The sequence below is a fragment of the Phyllobates terribilis genome, unplaced genomic scaffold, assembly GCF_046119375.1.
Source record: "Phyllobates terribilis strain yellow unplaced genomic scaffold, ASM4611937v1 Scaffold_3__8_contigs__length_932513732, whole genome shotgun sequence".
In the NCBI taxonomy this organism is placed as follows: Eukaryota; Metazoa; Chordata; class Amphibia; order Anura; family Dendrobatidae; genus Phyllobates; species Phyllobates terribilis.
The window spans coordinates 787,644,278-787,670,936 of NW_027362763.1; positions in this window are offsets into that span (position 1 = coordinate 787,644,278).

The following is a 26,659-nucleotide window of genomic DNA, read 5'->3' on the forward strand; positions in this document are numbered from 1 at the left end:
GACGTTACTGAACCCCAATAACACGGCAGCAAGTGTTGACTGTGCAGACGGCACTTCCGAGCGCCAACTGGCGGTGTTGGAGCTCAGGGATTACAGTTCAGGTGGTAGAAACATGAACAGAACAGGAGACCTGGATACTGTTGCCAACCAATTATTTATTCTGGAAGAGGACTGGCAAATTCATGAGAGATCCAGGCCTTGTTCATTTTGAGAAAAGTAAGCCGGTCAACGTTATCGGAGGATAGTCGCATGCGACGGTCTGTTAGTACACCACCTGCGGCACTAAAGACGCGTTCCGATAATACACTAGCAGCAGGGCAAGCTAGCACCTCCAGTGCATACTGACTAAGCTTTGGCCATGTATCCAGCTTACAGACCCAAAACTTGAAGGGAGAAGAGCCGTCTGGGAGTACACTAAGAGGGCAAGACATGTAGTCTGTCACCATCTGACGGAAACGTTGCCTCCTGCTGACTGGAGCTGTCTGTGATGGTGTAGACATTTGTGGCGGCGGGGACACAAAACTTTGCCACATTTCGGCCATACTGGTCTTGCCTTGTGCTGAGGCGCTGCTTCTGCTCCCTCTTTGTGCAGAGCTTCCTCCACTGCCTCGACGCACTGAGCTACTTTGTAAAGCACTAGCAGCACTGCTCTCGGTTGGAATGGAGAACATGATGGAATGCACCAGTGCGTCTTGGTACTCCCGCATTTTACGCTCCCGGTTCAATGGTGTTATGAGGCTTTGTAAGTTGTCCCGGTAGCGAGGATCTAGGAGGGTGGACACCCAATAATCAGCCGTGTTGAGAATGTGGGCGATGCGGCGGTCGTTTCTGAAGCACTGCAGCATGAAATCAACCATGTGCTGCAGACTGCCAACTGGCCAAGAAACGCTGTCCCCTGCTTGAGGCGTGATCTCTGCCTGCTCTGCATCACCCCACCCTCGCTCTAGATACTGACTACTAGAGCATTGTGTACCTCCCTCCTCTGGACAGATGTCTTCCTCATCCATTGACTCCTCCTCATCCTCCTCACAAAGTGTCCCCTGCCTAGGCCTTTGTGAGGAACCACGTTGCGCAGACTGTAGAGAAGCAGATGGCATTTGTGACTCCTCATCCTCCACCTCTTCCAAAACCTCGTCCCTTAGTGCTTGCAGTGTTTTTTCAAGCAGGCAGATAAGGGGGATAGTCATGCTGACTAGTGCATCATCTGCACTCGCCATCCGCGTGGAATAATCGAAGGCACGCAAAACGTGGCAAATGTCCTTCATAGAGGCCCACTCAGTGGTGGTGAAGTGTGAACGGCGCGCACTGCGACTTGTTTGCGCCTGCTGCAGCTGGTACTCCATTACTGCTGCCTGCTGCTCACACAACCTCTCCAACATATGTAACGTTGAATTCCACCTGGTGGGTAGGTCACATATGATGCGATGTTCCGGAAGACATAATCGGCGCTGCAGAGCTGCAATGCGTGATCTTGCATTGCTGGAACGCCGCAAGTGAGCGCACTCTATGCGGACCTTGTGAAGCAGTGCATCAAGATCCGGATAGTCCCTCAAAAAACTCTGCACGACCAAGTTGAGCACATGTGCCAGACATGGGATGTGAGTGAGGTTGCCTAGGCCCAGAGCTGCCACCAGATTTCGGCCATTGTCACACACTACCATGCCTGGCTGGAGATTCGCTGGCACAAACCACACGTCACTCTGCTGCTTGATGGCATTCCAGAGCTCCTGCGCTGTGTGGCTTCGATTCCCCAAAGAAATTAATTTTAATACGGCCTGTTGACGTTTGGCCACGGCTGTGCTCATATCGGTCATCATAACAGGTAACCGTTCACGGGTCGATGTGGAGGTAGACCGTGACGGCTCCTGCAGCGCTGATTCAGAGGAACTGGAGTATGAGGAGGAGTCAATGTGTACAGACTGGATTCCTGCAATCCTTGGAGTTGGCAGAACACGTACAGCGCCACTCTCAAGATCTGTACCCGGCTCCACAACATTTACCCAATGGGCAGTGAGGGAGAGGTATCGTCCCTGTCCATGCTTACTGGTCCACGCATCAGTGGTCAGGTGGACCTTGCTACTGACGGCGTTTTGTAGCGCATGTTTAATTTTTCCCTCCACATGATGTTGCAGGGCAGGGACGGCTTGCCTGCTGAAATAAAAGCGGCTGGGCACGTTGTATTGTGGGACTGCCAATGCCATAAAGTTACGGAATGTGTCAGTCTCCACCAGCCTGAATGATAGCATTTCAAGGGCCAGTAGTTTAGCAATGCCAGCATTCAGAGCCTGTGCTCGGGGGTGGTTTGCCGAGTATGGGCGCCTTTTCTCCCATGCCTGTGCTAACGATGGCTGTAGACTGGCCTGGGAGTGTGAGGATGACTGGGAAAGTGGTGCTGTGGGTGGAATTACACTGTGTCTCTGTACAACAGTGCCAGAGATTCTTCCATGGCGATCCTGTGAGGAAGCCGAACCAGCTGTGTGTGAGCTGGAGGAAGAGGCTACAACACGAGCTGAAGAGGTGGTAGGTGGCGCTGTAGGTTGGCCTAGGTCTTCAGTGTGTTTGTGTAACTCCACCACGTGCTTGGTCCGCACATGTTTCCACATATTTGTGGTATTGAGGTTGCTGACACTTTTCCCTCTTTTCACCTTCTGATTACACAGCTTGCATTTGACAAAGCAAATGTCATCTGCAACTGTGTCAAAAAAGGACCAGGCACTGCAAGTCTTGGGAGCGCCCGCTTTGGATTTTGGAAGAGCCATGCTCCTAATGGGTGCCGAAGTGGAGGCTACAGGCAACCAAGTCTGCCCCCTCCCTCTCCCTCCTTTTTGGGCCGTTCGGGGAATCTCTTCCTCAGAGCTGCTCCCACCACCTTCCTGTCCCTCACGCCATGATGGGTCAAGGACCTCATCATCTACACCACCCTCTTCAAACAACTGCTTCTCCTGGGTAGTCTCGACAGCACAGTACGCACCAGAAAGTGGCACCTGAGTCTCATCATCAGATGCGTACTGAGGTGTGCTGCTGACCATAGGCACTGGCCCACCCGCCTCTTCAGATTCAGAGAGACAAAACGGTTGCGCATCACTGCATACTACCTCTTCTTCAAATTCTCGAATTCTGCTTGGCTGGCCCCCTCTTTCCAAGCCAAGAGATTCAGAGAACAGAAGTAGAGATGGCTCCTGTCCAGGGCTCTCTGACTGCCTGGGCAATTTGGCAGGTGGTGAAGAGACAGATGGGTGCTCTTCAGTGCTCAGGACCTGAGAGGATCTGGAACTAATTGAAGTCGATGCGTTAGCTGCCATCCATCCGACAACGGCTTCAATTTGGTCCTCGCGCAGCAGTGGGGTACGGCTAGCTCCTACAAAGCTGCGCATAAAGGACTGTTCCCTGGTAAAACTGGGGGATGCTGAGTCACTGGTGCCCGCAGCAGGCACAGAATCCCCACGTCCTCTCCCTGCAGGCACAGAATCCTCACGTCCTCTCCCTGCAGAAACTCCACGCCCACGCCCACGACCACGACCACATGCCTTACTCCCTGCCTTCTTCATCTTGGTAGACTGATAAAGATAGGCAGAAAAGTACTAAGGGCTTAGTGTGCTTATTCCTGAACAGCTGCTAACAGGTATAAGAAACACTAATTTTATAAAGTGTGGACTAGACTTTAATATGAGCTAATGTGGCCTACACAACTGTAAAGTGGAGTGTTTGGTGAACTTTATTTAGGTTTTTTTTGTCACAAAAAGACACTGGATGTGCCTAAAGATGTAATAACGATAGTATCACAAACTTTTTGTAGCTATTACAATGTAGGAAGGTAACCTACAATGCAATAGATGAGGCTGCAAAAAATAGGCTAATACTAATCTGGCTGGGGCTGCAGGGCCCAATGCTGCAGAAAGGCTCCTCTATCTACTCCTATATAGTGTGTTTGGAATCAATTTAGCTGAATATGGATGGAACCACCACACTAATAGGAGATATCAGGAAAAATTATGAATTGGCAATAAAGGACAATGTATGAGGCAGTGACACACACTGAGTGCACTACAACCAGACGGGGTTGAAGCACACACTACAGGGTGAGCTGCACTCACACACCAGACCTTGCAGACAGCGGTGAACAGTACAGATGCAGAGCACTGTGCACTAGTGCTGCAAGACGGAAAAAAAATTCTCTATCTACTCCTATATAGTGTGTTTGGAACCAATTTAGCTGAATACAGATGGAACCACCACACTAATAGGAGATATCAGGAAAAATTATGAATTGGCAATAAAGGACAATGTATGAGGCAGTGACACACACTGAGTGCACTACAACCAGACGGGGTTGAAGCACACACTACAGGGTGAGCTGCACTCACACACCAGACCTTGCAGACAGCGGTGAACAGTACAGATGCAGAGCACTGTGCACTAGTGCTGCAAGACGGAAAAAAATTTCTCTATCTACTCCTATATAGTGTGTTTGGAACCAATTTAGCTGAATACAGATGGAACCACCACACTAATAGGAGATATCAGGAAAAATTATGAATTGGCAATAAAGGACAATGTATGAGGCAGTGACACACACTGAGTGCACTACAACCAGACGGGGTTGAAGCACACACTACAGGGTGAGCTGCACTCACACACCAGACCTTGCAGACAGCGGTGAACAGTACAGATGCAGAGCACTGTGCACTAGTGCTGCAAGACGGAAAAAAATTTCTCTATCTACTCCTATATAGTGTGTTTGGAACCAATTTAGCTGAATACAGATGGAACCACCACACTAATAGGAGATATCAGGAAAAATTATGAATTGGCAATAAAGGACAATGTATGAGGCAGTGACACACACTGAGTGCACTACAACCAGACGGGGTTGAAGCACACACTACAGGGTGAGCTGCACTCACACACCAGACCTTGCAGACAGCGGTGAACAGTACAGATGCAGAGCACTGTGCACTAGTGCTGCAAGACGGAAAAAAATTTCTCTATCTACTCCTATATAGTGTGTTTGGAACCAATTTAGCTGAATACAGATGGAACCACCACACTAATAGGAGATATCAGGAAAAATTATGAATTGGCAAAAAAGGACAATGTATGAGGCAGTGACACACACTGAGTGCACTACAACCAGACTTGGCTGAAGCACACACTACAGGGTGAGCTGCACTCACACACACAGACCTTGCAGATAGCGGTGAACAGCACAGGGAACTGTGCACTAGCACTGCAAGGCACAGTGATTTAGAAAGTAGCTTGGGTAAAGCAGTATAGAGCAAATAGGTAGCTAAAACTGTCCCTCAGAACAACAGCGTCCTATCCCTAACTGAATTCACAGCAGAGTGAGCTCAAAATGGCGGCGGTGGCTTTTATAGTGCATCATGACATCATTTCAGCAGCCAATCACAGCCATGCCATTAGTTAAGATGCCTACATGCCTAACAGGATGTGCCCACACTTCTTAGGATCCTCATTGGCTGAATAAAATGAAAATGTCTCATTGCATTATGGGAACTTCCGATTCCGGTATACGATATTGCAATAGTATCGGAATTAAGTATCGGAATTCCGATACCGCGAATATCGGCCGATACCCGATATTTCAGTATCGGAATGCTCAACACTAGTGGCAACCCTAGCACACGCTGCAAAAACATTTTCTCAAGCGGTGCTCCAGGTGGGTCGAACGTCTGGGGAGAATCTCCAAATTGGCAGAAGATTTCATCCATTATAACTTTATGCATACAACTCTTCCCTTTACCTCTATAAACAAGCTTACGTCAACACCCTCATCACCTCACTATCAAACAATCCTAAACGACTTTTTGACACTTTTCATTCCCTCCTCAGTCCAAGAGTTCAGGCCCCAACAACCAATCTCAGCGCTGATGATCTAGCCAATTATTTCAAAGAAAAAATTGACCATATTCAACAGGAAATTTTCTCCCAATCCCCTAATATCATGCATGCTCTTCCCTCCTGCAATTCATCACGCTCACTTGCTGTGTTTGAATCTGTCACGAAACAAAGGAGTTACCCGGCTCTTCGCATCTTCTCACCCTACTACCTGATCAAGTGACCCTATTCCCTCACATCTCTTTCAGTCCCTTTCGCCGGCTGTCACTACTCACCTAACTAAAATATTTAATCTCTCTCTCATCTGGTATTTTTCCCTTCTCCTTCAAACATGCCAGCTTGCACTCATTTCTTTAAAAAAATCCCTAAGCCAGAACTGTGCTACTAACTATAGACCTGTCTCTAATCTCCTCTTCATTTTTAAACTTCTGGAGTGCCTGATCCATTCCCTTCTAATCCTCTATCTCACAGATAATGCTCTTCTTGACCCTTTACAATACCTTTTCCACTTTTTACACGCTACTGAAACTGCGCTTATTAAAGTCTCTAATGATCTACTAACAGCTAAATCTAATGGTCACTACTCCTTGCTGATTCATGCTCTGCAGCATTCGACACTGTGGATCACCAACTCCTCCTCTCTATGCTCCACTCTAACAGACTCAAGGATACTGCTCTCTTTTAGTTCTCCTCCTACCTCTGTGACCGCTCCTTCACTGTATCTTTTGCGGTCTCCTCTTCCTCTCCTTTTCCCCTTACTGTCGGGGTTCCTCAGGGTTCAGTTCTATATCCCCTCCTCTTCTCCCTATATACTGACCCTATTGAACAAACCTTAAGTAGATTCAGTTTTCACTACCATCTATATGCTGATAACACCCAATTATACACATCATCTCTTGACATCACCCCTGCATTACTAGAAAATACCAAAACTTAATCTGTCAAAAACTGAACTCCTTGTATTTCCTCCCTCTACTAACCTTCCCAATCAAATTATTGCCATTTCCATGTGTGGTTCTACCATTGCAAGCTTGCTATCTAGGGGTTATATTTGACTCAGAGATTTCCTTCACTGCCTATGTAGCGCCCCCGAGGGCTCGGCCGCTACAGGGGTATTGCACCTCTGCCAGAGGTGTGGTATTCCACTCCCGGGTAAGGATGGAGTATGGACCAGGGCTCAGTTAGCTGCATACAGCACACACACCCCATTTCCGAGGGACAGCTCAACGGTGCTCCCACTAGACAGAAGTGCAGGCACGACCGACTATGTCCCTGGCTGGAGTGGGGAGGGGGGGTGGAATACCCAGTGCTGTAGGGGCAGATAGGGGTTGGTTCCTGAGCGTAGGAAGGAGCCCAATGGTTGCTGGTCACCAGGGCTCATGGTCAAAGGGAGGTATAAAAGGTGGGCACCATCTTAGTTCTGGGTCAGTTCAGCCAGGAGGGCTGACAGGGAGCTGTGGCTCAGTCTGGGCCCAGCTCCATGAGGCAGGCCTGGGGAGAGGGCCAGGAACAGAAAGGAACAAGAACAGAAAGGAACAGAAAAGGAGAAGAAGAGACAGAGAAACAGAAGGGCTCAGGAACAAGAAGGTGGAAGGGACCCTAAGAACCCAAGAGAATACAGGGTGAAGGGTCAGGCAGATTAAGGGTGCCGGATCCCAAGTTGGTGGAGGAGAAACTGCCCTCAGCCAAAGACCGGACGTCGTGATCATTTATTGGTGCGACACCTCACCAAACCTGCTAGGAAGGCACCATATAGGACAGCGGAGAACGGGACCCACGTTTACCCGCACAAGTCCGCGGCAGCTGGATAAAAGTGGGTCACTGGTGAGGCAGGCCAGAGAAAGGAAAGAAGGGGGTCCTGTGCCATATTCCTGAGCTGCCTGGGAGTTGACCGAGCCCCTCACCTGGTGGACGCAGCACGGCTCGGGCGGTCACTAACTGTACAGAAGTGACCCGGAGTACCTGAACTGTGAGTAAAAGACATTGGACTGCAGTACGTTGTCTGTGTGCTCTTTCGCTCCTCCAGCACTATCGGTACTGGGACTCCCACCAGCATCACTCCCACCATCCACTACACTGCCCTGGGGCCGCACTCTTCCCGTGGGGAGTCACACCATCCCAGCTGCATACATCATCGGCCCCAGCGGTCTGCCCTGCAGCGGCGGTTCCTAATAACCGCAATCCACGGGTGGCATAGTCAGTCATTATCTAAAACATCTAAAAGACTGCCACTGGTCTGACCACCCTGAGCCACGGGACCGGGTCGCCACTACTACCCCCATCGTCTCCCTATTGCCCGGTTCCGAGTGCCCCACGGCCCAGGGGGCGAGTCACCTACATCCCATCACTCATTCGCTCATGTCCCTACACCTCAAAAACATCTCTAGAATTCAACCTTTTCTTATCTTTGACTCTGCAAAAACTTTTATTGTTTCTCTTATTCATTCTCGTCTGAACTACTGAAACTCTCTACTAATCGCTCTCCCTCTTACTAAACTCTCCCCTCTCCAATCCATCCTGAATGCAGCAGCCAGGATCATATTCCTCGCCAACCGCTACACTGATGCCTCTACCCTGTGCCAGACACTGCACTCATTGCCCATCTGCTACAGAGTCCAATATAAACTTATTACTTTCATCTACAAAGCTCTCCACAGTTATGCACCACCCTACATCTCGTAACTCATCTCTGTCGTTCACCTTACCCCTGCCCTTCGCTCCAATAATGTCCTAACATCCTCAATAATCTGAACCTCCCACTCCTGTGTCCAAGACTTCTTGCGAGCTGCGCCACTTCTCAGGAATACAATACTCAGGAAAATTTGATTAATTTTCAATACCCACAGTTTTAAGCATGTCCTAAAAAACACACTTCTTTAAACTGGCCTATTGCCTCACCTCACTTTTGTAACTTTTCCAGTTTTACCCTTCCCAAATTTTCTTCCAAATCTGGCCCCTTGTAGCATCTGTTTACACACCCTTCATGCACTTAATAGCACTTTTTTATCTGTACTTATACAGATACTGTCTGGGGACTGGCTCATGCAGCGTTATTTAAATATCCTATTTTATTGATGCCCGGACCTTACAGTTCAAGAACTTTTTCCAGGAACCTTTTGTGTCTCCCCTATTTCCTCATTGATTGTAAGCTTGAGAACAAGGCCCTCACGCCTCTTGGCATCTGTTAAATTAGGTTTTTACACTGTTATGTCTTGATTGTCAGTACGAGTACACTGCAATGTAAAGTGCTGTGGAATATGTTGGCGCTATCAAAATAAAAATTGTTATTATTATTATTATTTGTGTATATGCCCTAAATATTCTAAATGGGTACAGATTACTAAACTGCCGTGGAAAATAAAGGATGGAGAAAATATAGTAATTGGTTCACCTTCTAGTGAGGACAATTCAGTTTAAAAACCACTTGAATTCACAAAGGAAATCTGGTAGACTTGGGTTTCATCAGGCTGTGGTGCAAGAATTGTAGGAACTAGGCTGGTATTCAGGTCAGAAATGGGAGAAAAGGTCCATGAGGACTGGGCTCTGGCACCAATGAAAAAATGTAAAAACTTTACGTTTACTGTGTAATTAAAAACATGGTGAAAAAAAAAACAAAAGCTAAAAAAAACAAGGATCCATAAGCTTATGTATGCATTTAAGGGTTCATAACTGAATTGTCTCACACATACAGGGACAAATGCTGCTTAGTGAGGAGGGAGCTTGGAGGGGCACTTTACATTAAAAGGTTATTCTCAATTTGTTTAATTGTTAAAATTGCAAAGTGCAATTTGCTTCTTATAAAAGATCATTTCAATTCGTGAGAACAGAGGAATTTTTAATTTTACAGTTTATTGTTTGTTTCCTAGGTTACCAGCCACCTCAGCAGTCTAGCAATAGTGGCAGGTCTCCTAGGCAAAGAGTGCTGTTTTTGCAAGTGCTAATGCTGTTCTGAAACTGACGGGATCTCAGGAAGCCAGAAGGCAGGGTACAGGTACACTTCTAAAAAATGAATGTTAAGAAGATCCCTTTAACTATAAGTGTAAATAACACATAGTATAAACTGTGTCAATTTACAAACTCAGCTTTTCCACACACACATTTTAAGCCCTGCTACAGCTATACTCTATACAAATGCTGTGTAATTACAAAAATGCAACTAGCATATAATAATTCATAATGTACGTTAATGTTTTGAATATATATTACTTGCACATGATATATAGATAAATAATAAAAATAAATTGTAGATTTAAAGTATAACAAAAAAATGGAAATCAGCAGGCATCTATCCATAGTCTCTAGTCCAAGTCCTTTTTGATTTGCCACCATTTAATAAATAGGAAGTCGGCATACATCTGCATATTGCATAGAAACTGCAAGCTTCAGTACACACTAATGAAGAGAATTCATATAGTGCAGAAAAAAAATCAACAATACGGCCATTGTTGTTTTATCCCCCCACCACTGGAAAACCTGAAGCATGGTTAATATGGTCCAGTGGAAAATGAACCGACAAAATTGTAATGTGAAAAAAACTGAGATCATTCAGGTGTGATGTTTTCTTGCATACATATTTCTCTCTTGACCCATGATATTCGACTGCATATAGGGTAAAGAAAATGATCTCACATAGAAATATGATGTCCTTTACTGCCAGGGGCTGTTGCTGTTTTAAATGGAGAAAAGGCACAATGCATGAAGAAGGAAAATTAAAGTGTATTCATTTTAGAAATTAGATACAGTGTCAAGAGACTGGAGATAGCTATGGCCTGAAAATTGAGATTCAGGCTTACATACAGTTCAGTGAACTTTTGGCCAAAGTCATTTTTTTACATTTCCATTGACATTATGTTGTAAATAAAATATTAGAAAATAAGTAATTGTATAACAAAACATTTTTCGTCCTTTAGGTAACATTATTTGCAATGTAAATAGAAAGAATCACTTATATTTGTTTTAGTTTGACATTTGCTGCAATATTTCTATACCTGTTTTGTTCTCTGATCCACCTGTAAGGAGCAATATTTTGTCAAACTTGCTTACTTGGTTACTTACTGAATAAAATGATTATATCTATAGTTTTTAAGGGAAAGTATCACCTAGATGGGTATATTCCCACATTAGGACCTGTGGGGAACTTACTTCTGGGAACCCCAATGATAATGAAAACAAGGGGAGCAAGGTGTAGGGTTTTCCAATATATCATTATTCTAGCGTACTTTTAGTATATATATATATATATATATATATATATATATATATATATCATGCACACGGGAGTGATTCAAACATAACACCGAGCAGCGGTAATTACTCGGTGATCACGCGAGCATACTCGGCGAAAGGGTTAACAAAACATACTCGCTCATTACTAGCCCTCACATGACTCGGTCGGCCAAAATATGGAAAATTATAGCTAGTGATGAGCGAGCATGCTCACCACTGCTCGGTACTCGCCCGAGCATCTCAGAACGCGAGATGCTCGGAGCTCGCTGAGTACTCCTGCGATGCTCGAGCGGGAGCTCGGATCCCCGTCCTGCATGTTTGGCACTATTTAGAGCACCAATCATGCAGGGATTGTCTGCCACTGACTGTAATGCCACAGCCATGGTGTTTGTGGCATTACAGTGATTGAGATCACACAAGTAGAAAATAAATTCATGGGTGTGTGCACAAGTCTTACATAAAAAAATGATTTAAAAGATAACCTTTAATGATTTGCATTAAAAATGCCTTAAGGCTCACAGTGAATACCAAAGAAATAGACGAATATAAAATTGTGATCCATCTACTATCAACATATAGATTCTTTCATCAGCAAGAGGGCTATAGCAAATATATTGATGAACATGTGAGAACTTACCAAGTTCCTCACAATCAGAGCCCAGTCGCCATTAATAGTGATAGATCAAAGAAAAGAACAAACACCACCGTGGAGTGCAGCCAGTCAATATCACTGGTCTGTTGCAGTTTCAAACATGAATAGACCTGGTAGCAAGTATATATATATTTGCTGTATACAATGCCTTAGTATGCTAAATATATAGGATAAATACTTGTGGACAATAATTTATTTCGTTTCGATACCTGAGCTAGTTATCAGATAGAGGTTATACAAAAATAGATAATGTACCCGGTTATAGAGGATGTGACAGGCGTCTATAAATATATTCTCTGCATGCAGCACCCTATTGCACCAACTATATAATAGTATTCAGTCATTTACCAGGTAGAAACCACAAGCCACTCCAAATTCATCAGATATTGTAAACAGATATTTTTCCAATCTGGGGACACTAAGCGGCACATATCATCCCATGCCAAGTAAGATGATAGAGGATTTAAAGATCCAGTTTTACTCTATCCTTGTCAGAAAAAAGTCAGCCAAAAATCAATCATTTGTCACTTAATTGTAAAGACCAAGTACCAACTATCACAAATATTATAGGTAAAAAGCTTGTTAACTTATCTCAATGTATGGGGATTTCGCCTCCCCAGTGTCCTAAGGGGTTAAATACTCCTCGACGCGTTTCCCCATCTTATTCAGGTTCATCAGGAGGAAGAATAGAAATGAAGTTTGATGCAGTGTCCTGTTGATGGTCTGCAGTGATTACAGTGATTGCCCAAATCGATGGGAACAGTGCTCACAGTGAAACATGAAAAGCTGGCAATTCATCAGCGGCATACATCAGTACTAGTGATGAGCGAGTATGTTTTGTTAACCCTTTCGCTGAGTATACTCGGCCGAGCACCGAGTATTTATAGCGTGCTCGGACTTTAAGTTTTCGTCGCTCCGTGAACATGATTTGCAACTGTTTGACAGATTTAATACATGTGAGGAATGCTGGAAAAACAGGCATTCCTCACATGTATTAAATCTGTCAGTCGCAAATCATGGTCACGGAGAGACGAAAACTTAAAGCCAGAGCACGCTATAAATACTCGTTGCTCGGGCCAAGTATACTCGGCGAAAGGGCTAACAAAACATACGCGCTCATCACTAATCGGTACCCAACAATTTAGAACAGAAAGAATAGAGCATCACACATAGATTAAATAGATAGAAACATGTCAGTCAAATACATAATAAGTACAGTGACAGTGTTGGTTACTGTACTTGTTATTTAGTGTTAAAATAAAGGCTTTACTAAAAAAAAATAATAGTGTTTTCATGCACCCGTCTCTTTAAAAAAGCCGTCCGGCAATTCATCAGCGGTATACACCGGTACCCGACAATTTAGAACAGAAAGTATAGAGCATCACACATAGATTAGATAGATAGAAACCTGTCAGTCACAGATATAATAAGTACAGTGACAGTATTGATTACTGTACTTGTCATGTAGTGTTAAAATAAAGGATTTATTAAAAAAAAAATTGGCCTGGGGTTGCCTGTAATTTTAGTCTCTAGCAGAGGTTAAGCAGATGGCTGGGGCAGATGTTTGAAGCCTGGGAAGGGGGTAATACCCACGGAGCTTCCCAGGCTACTAATATCAGCCCCCAGCTGAATACCTAGCCTTTAGTAGCTATTAAAATGGGGGACCCAACAAAAAATGACATGGGGTCCTACCTATTTTAATAGCTATCAAAGGCTAGGCAGACAGCTGGGAGCTGATATTAATAGCCTAGGAAGGGTGCCATGCATATTGGCCCCCTCCCAGGCTAGAAACACCAGCCGTCAGTCGCCCCAGAAAGGGCGCTTCCATAGGATATGCCTATTCTGGCACTTAGCCTCACTCTTCCCACTGCCCTGTAGCGGTGGCAGAGGGGTAATAGGGCTGGGGTTGATGTCAGCTTATAATGCCAGCTGACATCAAGCCCAGGTTAGTAATGGAGAGGCGTCCATAAGATGCCTCCATTACTAACCCCATAGTGAAAGTTAAAAAAAACACCAACACCCGGAATAAAATCCTTTAATTGAAATAAAGACACAATACTTTAATGTTCTAAACTAAACTCTACTTACCATATTGCCCATTCCAGCTGAAGCCAATGATCTCCTGCAATAAAAGTAAAATAATAAACCAACCTCATCCTTACCTTTCCATGGTTCCCAGGACGGCTTCAACTCTGCTACATTGACGTGACAGGCTGGATCGCAGCAGAACTCTGGCATCCAGCTTGCCATGCCGCAGACACTGAGAAGCTCCTCAGTGTCTGGCTGTGACGGCATCCAGATGAGCTGAGTTCATGTCCAATGAACTCAGCTCACCTCATGAATGTCACTGACAGCGTGGGAGAATTCTGCTGCGCATGCGATGCCGTAAAATGATGTCACCGCTTGAGCAGGAGAATTCTCCCACGTTGGGATGGCATTGAGATGGCAGGCTGGATGGTAGCAGAACACTGCCATCCAGCATCCCATCCTTCAGAGACACTGCCGAGCACAGGCAATGTCTCTGAAGGATGACAAGCTGGATGGCAGCATTCTGCTCTCAGTGTAGGAGAATTCTCCTGCTCAAGCGGTGAAGTCATTTGCCGGCACCGCTTCAGCAGGAGAATTCTCCCATGCTGTCAGTGACCTGCATGAGGTGAGCTGAGTTCATTGGACATGAACTCGGCTTATCTGGGTGCCGTCACAGCCAGACACTGAGGAGCTTCACTGAGGAGCTTCTCAGTGTTTGCAGCATGGCATGCTGGATGGCAGTGTTCTGCTGTGATCCAGGCTGTCATGTCAATGTAGCAGAGCTGAAGCCGTCCTGGGAACCGTGGAAAGGTAAGGATGAGGTTGGTTTATTATTTTACCTTTGTTGCAGGAGATCATTGGCTTCAGCTGTAATGGGCGATACGGTAAGTAGAGTTTAATTTAGAACATTAAAGTATTGTGTCTTTATTTCAATTAAAGGATTTTATTCTGGGTGTTGGTGTTTTTTTAACTTTCACTATGGGGTTAGTAATGGGGGCATCTTATGGACGCCTCTCCATTACTAACCTAAGCTTCATGTCAGCTGGCATTATAAGCTGACATCAACCCCAGCCCTATTACCCACTGCCACCGCTACAGGGCAGTGGGAAGAGCGAGGCTAAGTGCCCGAATTGGGACATCCTATGGATGCGCCATTTCTGGGGCGGCTGACGGCTGGTGTTTCTAGCCTGGAAGGGGGCCAATATTCATGGCACCCTTCCTAGGCTATTAATATCAGCCCCCAGCTGTCTGCCTAGCCTTTGATAGCTATTAAAATAGCGGGGACCCCACGTCATTTTTTTGGGGGGTCCTCAATATTAATAGCTAGTAAAGGCTAGGTATTCAGCTGGGGGCTGATATTGGTAGCCTGGGAAGCTCCGTGGGCCTTACCCCCTTCCCAGGCTTCAAACATCTGCCCCAGCCGTCTGCTTAACCTCCGCTAGAGACTAAAATTACGGGGAACCCCACGCCAATTTTTTTATTAATAATGCCTTTATTTTAACACTAAATGACAAGTACAGTAACCAACACTGTCTCTGTACTTATTATATATGTGACTGACAGGTTTCTATCTAGCTAATCTATGTGTGATGCTCTATTCTTTCTATTCTAAATTGTCGGGTACCGGTGTATGTCGCTGATGAATTGCCGGCCGGCTTTTTTAAAGAGACGGGTGAATGAAAATCGGAGGGCACTAGTGTGTTCTGAGTGCCCTGCTATGTTTTTCATGCACCTTCCAAAATACCCTGCCTGTCTGTCTGCCTATAAACTCTGCCTGCCTGACGTTTAATTGAGCACTGTTCCCATCGATTTGGGCAATTTTTGACCTTCTGCAGGCCGCCGGGGGCACCGCCAGAAAAATGCTTGAGTTTTCCATAGACTGACATTGGGCTCGTTGCTCGGATCGAGCACCCGCGTATTCTAATGTGCTCAACCCGACCTTCGAGCAACCGAGCATTTTAGTGCTCGCTCATGACTAATTATAGCTCTAAAAATATGGCGATGCAAAAACTAGTCATCAAAGCAAAAGGTGGCTACTTTGAAGAACCTAGAATATAAGACATATTTTCAGTTATTTCACACTTTTTTGTTAAGTATATAATTCCACATGTGTTAATTCATAGTTTTGATGCCTTCAGTGTGAAGGCACAATTTTCAAAGTCATGAAAATACAGAAAAATCTTTAAATGAGAAGGTGTGTCCAAACTTTTGGTCTGTACTGTATGTCTATGAAAGTCATTGCATATTTACTTCCGGATCACCAGCAAACAATGCGGAAGACCAATCGGAGCTGCTCCAATAACATATGAAGATGGTGGCTGGTGAGTATAATACTAGGTTCAGAGAACTAACATTAGTGATACCACCCCAACAGTAAAACGAAATTAAACACTTGAGTGGTGCTTTAAGGGTGAGACTGTAAAAGTGGAGAAGTCGTCCATACACCCTCACTGAAGACTTCTCTAACGTTATTGCATGAACATGCTGTTTAATGTGATTTTGCAGTCATTAGCCTGCAAGCATCTTGTTAGTCTAGGATAGGCTTAACACTTAATGCCAGCCCAGGTGGGAAAGATTTACTGGGGCATTTTGTACAGGAAGCTTGTTTCTGTTATTGAGATGGAGTTGAGCTTTTGAAGCAGCAAGAAGCATCGCATAGCTAAAGGTCACAAATGGAAAGTGTGCTGCGATCAAGAATCAAAGGCTTAAAGTGCAGAACAGAGTTACAGAAACCAGTTACCATCTAGCGGCCTGAGTGCAGAGGTAGAAAAGAGGTCACAGTGACACACATTGACCCATGTGACTTATATACAAGAGGATTCTTCACTGGCAGTGAGTCCCTTTAGTGGCATAAATAGAGGTGACGGAGGTGTAATTCCCATATGCAGCTAGTGAGGAGTGGGCTACTGAAAAGGTGTCAATACGGTCATGAAGGACTAACTTTCTGACCAGGAAGGAGCATGGGGTAGTGTACCATAGTGTGGAATATTGACAGAGGTAGACAAAATACTCTGTTACCTGAACATCATTGTTATGCCATTTGTAAAGAAACTAAAATATGAGCCTCTGCCTTATGAGGAAGAAATTGTTCAAGAAATACATGATGTGTATCAGATGTTGGGAAACATTTTCAAGTATTCAAGTAAAGCTGTTTTTAATTTTTTTAACACGGTTGTTGTCCTCTCCGGTTCGTCTCATGAACTTAAAGTTCTTATTTCATCATACCACTTGTAGCTTAAAAAGAGGTATGCTACAAGTCCCCACAAAGCATACACACACTCAGAGGTACCAGAGCAGGGTGTATAGGGACATGGAAGTAATCACCGGCCAGTCAAGTCGCTTACAAGAGAGACTGTCTACCTATCAGTGGTAGCTAATGGCCACATGAACATGAGACAAAATCATTACGCCATTGTTCCTGCATGTGGGTGTCGATTCAGCCATGTGGCTAGTTGCACCATGTGGTCTCACCCTAAAACAAATTTTGTAAATAAGTTTGTACAAGCTGTAAATTTATAGCTTCACCTTGTTTGTGTCGCCATTTTTCTGAGACCATAATTTTTATTTATCTTTCCATCCATTGAGCCTGGTAAGTTTTGTTTTTTTGTTTACTGAGCCAAAATTTCTATTGATACTATTTTAAGGTACATATGACAATGTGATGACCAAGTAATGACAAATCTGGTATTTTTCTTTACAGCATTTAATATACTGCTTAAATAATTTTAGATTTTGATAGATCAGACTTTTCAGATAAAAAGATACAGTGAAGAGCAAAAGGGTAACAATGTTTTGAACTTTTGACTTCCAGGCTCCATATCTTACGATCCACTACTGCTTTGAATTTGAGACTACCATCATTTTATAGACCTTCATCTTGGCTGTCTCACACATAAATTTGACATCCAACTATTTAACATGTAATTAGTTATGCAGATTATTGTCATGTTACTGCATTGTTACTGTTTTGCTCCTGGCGGTGGTAACTTCTATTTCTTCCTATATACTACAAAATACAGCATGTTCTCACATTTCCTAATAGCTCAGTGTGTTATTAGGTTGATTCCCAAGGGAAAGGTCACAGGTTTGAATCGAGGAGCACCCATGAAGAAGATTTCCCAAGAAAAAGAGAAACAGCATCATCCAGCTCATCAATAGCTGTTTCTCGAAATTGCCAAGCTGCATCATGTTAGTGCCATGACAGCTAAAAGAATATGAAATGAAGTCCATCCATTCAAAATCCAAGAGGTGGACGTCCAGGCAAAATATTGGAGTCAACAAGTTGGCTTATCTAAAGGTCTATTAGTTCTGGTACGACAAACACAACAGTGGAGGTGACGAGTTTGCAAAAAAAGTATGAAAAGTGAACAGTAGAAGATTGGAAACGGATGATTTGGAGCGATGAGACATAAGTCAATGGACTAGGTTCTGATGGGTGCAAATGGGTCTGGAAGAATCAAGGGAAAATAGGGCTAACGGATGGAGAAATTGAAGGAACTGTCAAGTTCGGGGAAGGAAGCCTGATGATATGGGGTTGTTTCACAACCAAAGGCGTTGGATACTTGATCAGAATCGATGGTGGTCTCAATGCTGAGCAATATGTGAGTATCCTACGACAGAAATTATTTTGTACATTCGAGTACTATGAGTATGAAAAGGACGACATAGTGTTCCAGCAGAACAATGACCCAAAGCATATGTCGAGATTGGCGAAGAAATGGTTCAATGACAATGAAGTAGACATGCTGGATTGGCCCCCACAGTCCCCAGACCTCAACCCAATTGAACATTTGTGGGTAGAGTTAAAGAAAAAACTGTATACATACCCAAGTAAAAAAAAAGGCAAAAACAATTCTGGGATGAAAAAAAAAGGCAAATACAATTCTGGGATGTATTAACAGAAGCATACAGTCTAGATCACGTAAAGTCATTATCGCACTTTACTCCTCTTTGGTCAGACCTCATCTGGAATACTGTGCCCAGTTTTGGGCATCACATTTTAAAAAAGACATTGACAAACTGGAGCAGGTTCAGAGAAGAGCAACCAGAATGGTGACCGGTCTGCAAACCATGTCCTATGAGGAACGGTTACAGGATTTGGGAATGTTTAGCTTGCAAAAAAGAAGACTGAGAGGAGACTTAATAGCTGTCTACAAATATCTCAAGGGCTGTCACATTGTAGAAGTATCATCTTTATTCTCATTTGCACAAGGAAAAGACTAGGAGCAATGGGATGAAACTGAATGGGAGGAGACACAGATTAGATATTAGAAAAAAACTTTTTGACAGTTAGGGTGATAAATGAGTGGAACAGGCTGCCACGAGAGGTGGTGAGTTCTCCTTCAATGGACGTCTTCAAACAGAGGCTAAATAGTTGCAAGTGAAATTTATGTATGAGATAGCAAAGATGATTGTCTATAAAATGATGGTAGTCTCACGTTCAAAGCAGTAGTGGATGGTGAGATATGGAGCCTGAAAGTCAAAAGTTCAAAACATTGTTGCCCTTTTGCTTGTCACTGTATCTAATATGGTAATTTTTAAAAATGTTATAATCTCCTTATTTTTGAAGGGAGGAAAGGGGAATAATTTCAACGTTTATATATTATATTTTGTTATAATGTTTAAAATATGATTAAAATATTTATTTTATTTTTACATTATTTTTTTGTCTCCCTAGGGGAATTGAGCCTGAGATTGTTTGATCACATACAATATATTCTGCAATACTATTATATTGCAGTATGAAGTGAAATTATTCCTCTTTGATCACATACAACCAACATATATTGCAGTACTATTATATATATATTATATTATAATATTGCAACTCCCAACTAGCAGAAGACTTATTTGGGGCCTCATAAGCCTTCTGTACCTTCCCGGCAACTCTCTCAAAAAACTCTCTTACCTCAGTCCAGTCACAGCATCAGACACACAATGATGACTCAAGATATAGCGGCCCTTTAACCGCTTAACCGCTGTGCAGCACGGATGTTTAAAAACGGTGGGTGGTCCTGCAAGCGCTGCGGGAGCGGTGCAGAGCAATAGCTCTGACAGGGAACATCATCGGGACCTGATTGGATCAGGTCCCAGTGATGTTAACCCTTTGCTGTCTTCTATATGCCGCGATCTATAGTGATTGCGGCATATAGAAGACAGCAGGAGGAGAGGGGGTCATCCACTTACCTCTCCGACGACCCCTGATACATTCCAGGACCTTGGGTTGCTATGGCAGCTGGAGGTCACATGACCGCCTCCAGCTCTGCCATATATGGTGTCCTGCCTGGCTCAGCCTGCAGCTGAAGCCAGGCATGAGACTCTGACTGTGAAACAGTCAGTGAAGATCTCATGTAATGTAATATATGTCTATTATATTACATGAGATCAGGGATCAGAAAAATAAAAATTAATGTCCCTCACAAGGACTGTCAAAATGTAAAAAAAGGTAAAAAAAAATGTTTTGAAACTGTTAAAAAAAAATACAAAATAAATTAAAATAAATAAATAAAATATTAAACCGATAAATCCGTATATTTATGTAAAAATAAAAAAAGTACACATATTTGGCATTGCCGCGTCCGAAACAACCCGAGCTATGAAACTGTCACACTAATTAACTCCTTCTGTGCACACCGTAATAAAAATAAATAAAAAACGGAGCAAAAAACGGAGCAAAAAACTATGCTTTTTCCTCATATTGCCAAACAAAAAGTGGAAAAAAATGCAATCAAAAAGCAAAATGGAAATAAAAATGGTACCTCTGAAATCGTCATCTTGTTCCACAAAAAAAAAGCCACCATACAGCTCCATCAGCCGAAAAATATAAAAGTTATAGCGCTCAGAATAAAGCAATGCAAAAAAATATTTTTTCTATAAAATAGTTTTATTGTGCAAAAGCGCCAAAACATAAAAAAAATTACAGTAAGTGTAGTATCGCTTTAAGCGTACTGACCGAAAGAATAACGCTGCCTTACCACACGCAGAACGGCATAAAAAAAAAACTTTTGTAAATTTTACCTCCCAAAAAACGGAATAGAAAGCGATCAAAAAATGTCCCGTACCCAAAAATGGTACCAATAAAAATGTCAACTTGTCCGGCAAAAAACAAGCCATCACATGACTCTGTCGGCCGAAATATGGAAAAATTATAGCTCTCAAAATATGGCGATGCAAAAACTAGATTTTGCAAAAAAAAAGCGTCTCTTAGTGTGTGACAGCTGTCAGTCATAAAAACCCGATATAAATCTGGTATCACAGTAATCGCACCGACCCGAAGAATAAAGAAATCTAATCAGTTATATCACACTAGGAACGGCGTAAAAAAATAAATAAAACCAATTCTTCACCTGCTACTGATTTGTTTATTATGTCTCCCAAAGATCGCAGTATGGCTCGGCACAAATTTATCCTGCGCTCTGCGATGAGCACTTACGCCAGAGTTTCCGTGTAAATCTCTGAAATATGTGATTCAGCCGGAACCCATGACGGAAGATTCCCTGTAATGAGGCAGATGTAGGCCACTGTGGATGCCGTCTGGCCTGTGATCCCACGGTGTCATTTGTTTTAGGCGTGCATAAAAGTGCGGTTGGCCACAGTTTTGTGCACTTCTGAAAAAAAGGACACCACTAAACAGAGGCCAGACGGAGTCCAGAGTAACTCTGCTGCCTCATTACAGTGAATGGATCCCGCAGGGGTTTCATCTGAATTACATCACTTGGAAATTTAGATGGAAACCCCGATGTAAGTGCTCAGCCTAGAGCGCCGGATAAATGTTACGTAAAATGTTCCCAATAAAAGCTTCAACTCAGTCCTCAAAAAAAGCTAGTCCCCACTCAGGTCCGTCATCTGTTAAAAATATAGGGACTTCCAAGTTACTGGTAGCAGAAAGGCTCTGGAAAAGCAAAATGGCCCTTGCCCCCCAAAAGAAATTCAGAAAATTTTGTGCTCCCAAATCCAAATGCCTATTCTACAATAATTTGTTCTCCAATTGTCAAATAGCGCTCCGTCCCCCCCAGATCTCGCCGTATGGCTGAGTGGTACGATACAGCCACATATGGGGTATTGCCACTTTTAGAAGAAATTGTGTGACACATTTCGGCACCATTTTTACCCATTGCCCTGTGTGAAAATGTAATCTGAGGGTAAAACATTTTTTTGTGGTAAAAATATAATTATGCTTTTTTCACTGCCCAATGGTATAAATTAAAAAATTAAAAAATACTCACTTCTTCCCTAGATGAATTCCTTGAGAGGTGTAGTTTACAAAATGGGGTCACTTGTGGGGGTTTCTGCTGTTTCGGCATGTCAGCGACTCTTCAAATGTGACATGGTGTCTGCTGCCTATCCCAGCCAACATAGCGCTCCTTTCTCTTCCGAACCCTGCCGTACACCAAAGCAGTGGTTTTCCCCCACATATGGGGTATCAGCGTACTCAGGAGAAATTGTACAACAAATTTCATGGTGCAATTTATCCTGTTACCCTTATGATAATGCAAAATTAGGGATTGAAAAACATTTTTGTGGGAAAAATGTGAAAATTTTATTTTTACAGCTCAATATTATAAACTTCTGTGAAGCACCTTGGGGTTCAAGGTGCTCACCACACATCTAGATATGTTCCCTAAGGGGTCTAGTTTCCAAAATGGTGTCACTTGTGGGGAGTTTCCACTGTTTAGGAACATCAGGGGCTCTCCAAACGCAACATGGCATCTGCTAATTATTCAGACAAATTTTACATTCAAAAAGTCTAATGGCGCTCCTTCCCTTCCGAACCCTGCAGTGCGCCCAAACAGTGGTTTTCCCTCACATATGGGGTATCAGCGCGCTCAAGAGAAATTGCAAAAAAAATTTGGGGATCCATTTTTTCCTGTTACCCCTGTGAAAATAAAAAAAATTGGGTCTAAAGTAACATTTTTGTGAAAAAAGTTAAATGTTAATTTTTTTCTTCCACATTCCAAAAATTCCTGTGAAGCACCTGAAGGGTTAATAAAGTTCTTGAATGTGGTTTTGAGCACCTTGAGGGGTGCAGTTTTTAGAATGGTGTCACTTTTTGGTATTTTCTGTCATAAAGACCCCTCAAAAGTGACTTCAAATATAATGTGGTCCCTAAAAAAATGTTTTTGTAAATTTTGTTTGAAAAATGAGAAATCGCTGGTCAACTTTTAACCCTTTTAGCTCCCTAACAAAATAAAATTTGGGTTCTAAAATTGTGCTGATGTAAAGTAGACATGTGGGAAATGTTATTTATTAACTATTTTGTGTGACATATATCTCTGATCTAAGGGCATGAAAATTCAAAGTTTGAAAATTGCAAAATTTTCTAAATTTTTGCCAAATTTCCGATTTTTTCACAAATAAACACAAGTGATATCAAAGAAATTTTACCACCATCATGAAGTACAATATGTCACGAAAAAACACTCTCAGAATCAGGGGAATCCGTTGAAGCGTTCCCGAGTAATTACTTCATAAAATGACACTGGTCAGAATTGAAAAAATTGGCCCGGTCACGAAGTCAAAAACAGGCTCTGGTGCGAAGTGGTTAAAAGAACTGAAAAACAAAACATAAACAGTGCAACATAACATACACTATTGATCAAAAGTTTGACATGCCTGTTTCTTTAATGGTTTTCCATGTTCAGATCGAAGTAAGTAGAACTTCAAAAGAACACATACTGAAACAAGGAGTAAATAAACACGTATGAATCAAACCAGAATATATGTTAAACTTAGATTCCTCAAAGTACTTTTATTCCAACGACCGCTTTTTACACCATTTAGATTCTCTCAAGCAGCTTTATCAAGTAGTTACCTGGAAGGGCTCCTAATGAACAGGTATGCCTCATTATGACTTTGCAGAGGCAGCATAAGTACACATTTATGTTCAGGGCATAGTCCTATTCCACAACTGCTCCAAGCTAGAATATTGCTAGAATCACTCAACTATGTAAAGAGGCTTGTTAATCCATAATTACTTTCAGAAATGAAGGTCATTCATTCTGGAAAAAATTGCCAGAACCTTGAAGGTGGTGCCATCATAAAACTATTAACTGCTATGATCAAATTGGCTTTCATGAGAACTGCCCAAGGATTTGGAAGACAAAGAATTATCACTGCTGCAGAGGATAATTTCATCAGAGTTACCAGCCTCAGAGATTGCAAATTGATAGCACCTCAGATAACAGCCCTCACACAGGCAACACAAGGACAGGATATTTGACTAGTGGAAATCTGTGCTTTGATCTGATGAGACAAAATTTTATATTTTATACCAACTGCATTGCCTTTGTGGGACACTTAAACAGGTGAGTGGATGGTTTCTAAATGTCTTGGAAAAATAGCAGGGAAGAGGGAAAGGGAAAAAATATCAGCTCACCCGTTAGTAGACAGCTGGAGGCTCTGTGTTAGCGGTGATCCGACAGCGGAATAGCCTTGGTTCCAGGCAATCACTTGGAATATAGAGCAAGGAAAAAGAGAGCACCAGGTATCCAGCGGATCTTCATTAAAATATAGCTTTTATTGGAAACATATAAAAGCACCCATGTCACAAGGACAAAATACGGAATACTAATCCACAGAGCATGGTAGTCCCAACGCGTTTCAGCTAGGTGTTAGCCTTAATCCCATGGCATTTTTCATCAAGAAAATGCCAAGAGTGTGCAAAGCAGTCATCAAAGCAAAAGGTGGCTGCTTTGAAGAACCTAGAATATAAGACATATTTTCAGTTGTTTCACACTTTTTTGTTAAGTATATAATTCCACATGTGTTAATTAGTGTTGAGCCACCCCCGTAGTGTTCGAGTTCGGTTCGGTTCGTCGAACACCCGTAGGTTCGCCAAACTGTTTGTCGAACTGTTCGATGAACACCTTCGAACACCGTTAAAACCAATGGCAGGCAAACAAAAACACATAGAAACACATAGAAAACACCTTCAAAGGAGTCCAAAAGCAGACAAACTGCTCAGAAGACATAACTAACACATGGAAAAGTGACAAGTACATATAGTGATGCGAAAAGAAAAGAGGTGGAGGAGTAAAAGGAGGGGGAGACACAGATATAGGCATGTCATGCCCTTCTAAAACCAAAAAAGTATGAAGCCGACATGGCCAGTCCGTTCCTGCCCGTGCCACCTCCGTGTCGCCGGGTTTGTGCCAGAGCCGCGGTGGACCCTGATGGCCAGCCCCCCTCTCCCAATACTGGTGCCTGTCCGCTAGTGGGTCGAGCCCACCCGCGGTGGGGGGGGAGTAACATCTGCAGAAGAAAGACCATCTTCCAGCCAAACTAAGATGTCGACTTCTTTTCGTGGACAATGTGATACAATCCCTTTCTTATGGACACGCCCATCGCTACAAATTCCAGATGGTTGAGTCTGCACAGCTGTTTACTCATACTATAGCCTGGGAAACGGAGATCTGCTCCAGAGCTTCTGTTAATTCAGACGAGGAAATGATCTGCACTGATGCCCAGAATCTTTATAAGTCGGATCCAGGACCAGATGAAGAAGGTTCTGAGCATATTGTAGACCCTCGTTCCCAAACTGTAACTCCTGTTGGTGGAGACAATGATGAAGACGATGATGAAACTCAAATACCTGATTGGAGCGACAACTTGACTTTTCAGTCAAGGCAGAAAGAGGTTGGCTCTGAGGACGACGGGTGTGAGAACACACAGGGTGATGATGACGAGGTTGGAGATCCCACTTACTGTCAACCCACAGTCAGCAAGTCGATGAGGTCAGCAGAGGAGGTGGAGGAGGATGTGACTAGCCCAGGGGATGGGGATGACTCGGTACCCGGGGCTTTGCCTGGCCTTGGGGATGTCGCGGTGGTCGGCTCCCTGGCCCGAACCCTGGGGTCACTCTTTAAAAGAGTGGATAATTGTTAATTTTATAAGAGTTCGTGACGCCACCTGTGGTATCTGGTGAGAAGCACCAGCGCTGCAGCAGTCCACTGAGGCCCGTGATAAGGCAGTTCGATGGAATAGCTCCCCACAGGTGGAGCTAGGTCTCAAGGCAGCGTATGCAGGGGGAATGCAGGACAGGCAAGACCCAGCTGGGTCAGAGCAAGAACGGGAACAGACACGGTAGTCACTTCAGTACCTTTTACTGGTGGAAATTCAGGCACATCCCGGAGCACTGTAGGGTGAAGGGTGCATATCAGGATCCTCCGCAATGAGTGGGTGTAGGGCCTCCTGTTTCTTGCCTCTGCGTAGTAAGTTTCTGACCTGCCTGGAGCAAGGCCTAACTTTTTCTCTGTCCTGTGTTGGCTGACCTTGTGGTAGGGCCTTTTCTTGGAGTTCACGCTCCAAGTATGCGGGGCCTAAGCGTCTCCTGGCTCTGTTATGTATCAGCACCTTAGCGATCCTGGGACTTGTAGTTCTACAGGGATTCCGGTTATGCCTTACTGGGTCATAGAGATCCCGGTAAGCTCGGATCCGGGGTCCGGTAAATGCTTCGGGGTGAGCTGGTTAAGCTCCTCTGCCCCTTATGTACTAACTCGCCACTCGCCTTCGGCCTACTCGGGCCCTCACTAGGCTATACACACTAACGGCAGCTTGCCGCGCTTCACCGATCTTATGGCACCGGCACACCTTAAGCTCTAACTGGGCTCCCTGAATCTAGCTAGCAAGAGCCTCTTGCTCCACTGCTGAACTATTAACTGAGTTCTCTAGACTAGACTGAGCTCCACTGCAGAATGACCTCTCTTAGGCTTCTCTACTGCAGGAACTCTTCAGAGGAACTGAACTGCCTAGCTCCACCTTCCCTATTTATATTCCTAATGGGCTCCCTCTGGTGGTCTGAGGTGGAAGGTGGAGATGTGTGAATGTTTATGGGGGCCTCTTGTGGAGGGTTCCATCAATGCACTTTTCTAGGATCTGTGATACCAAGCGCAGCGGGGC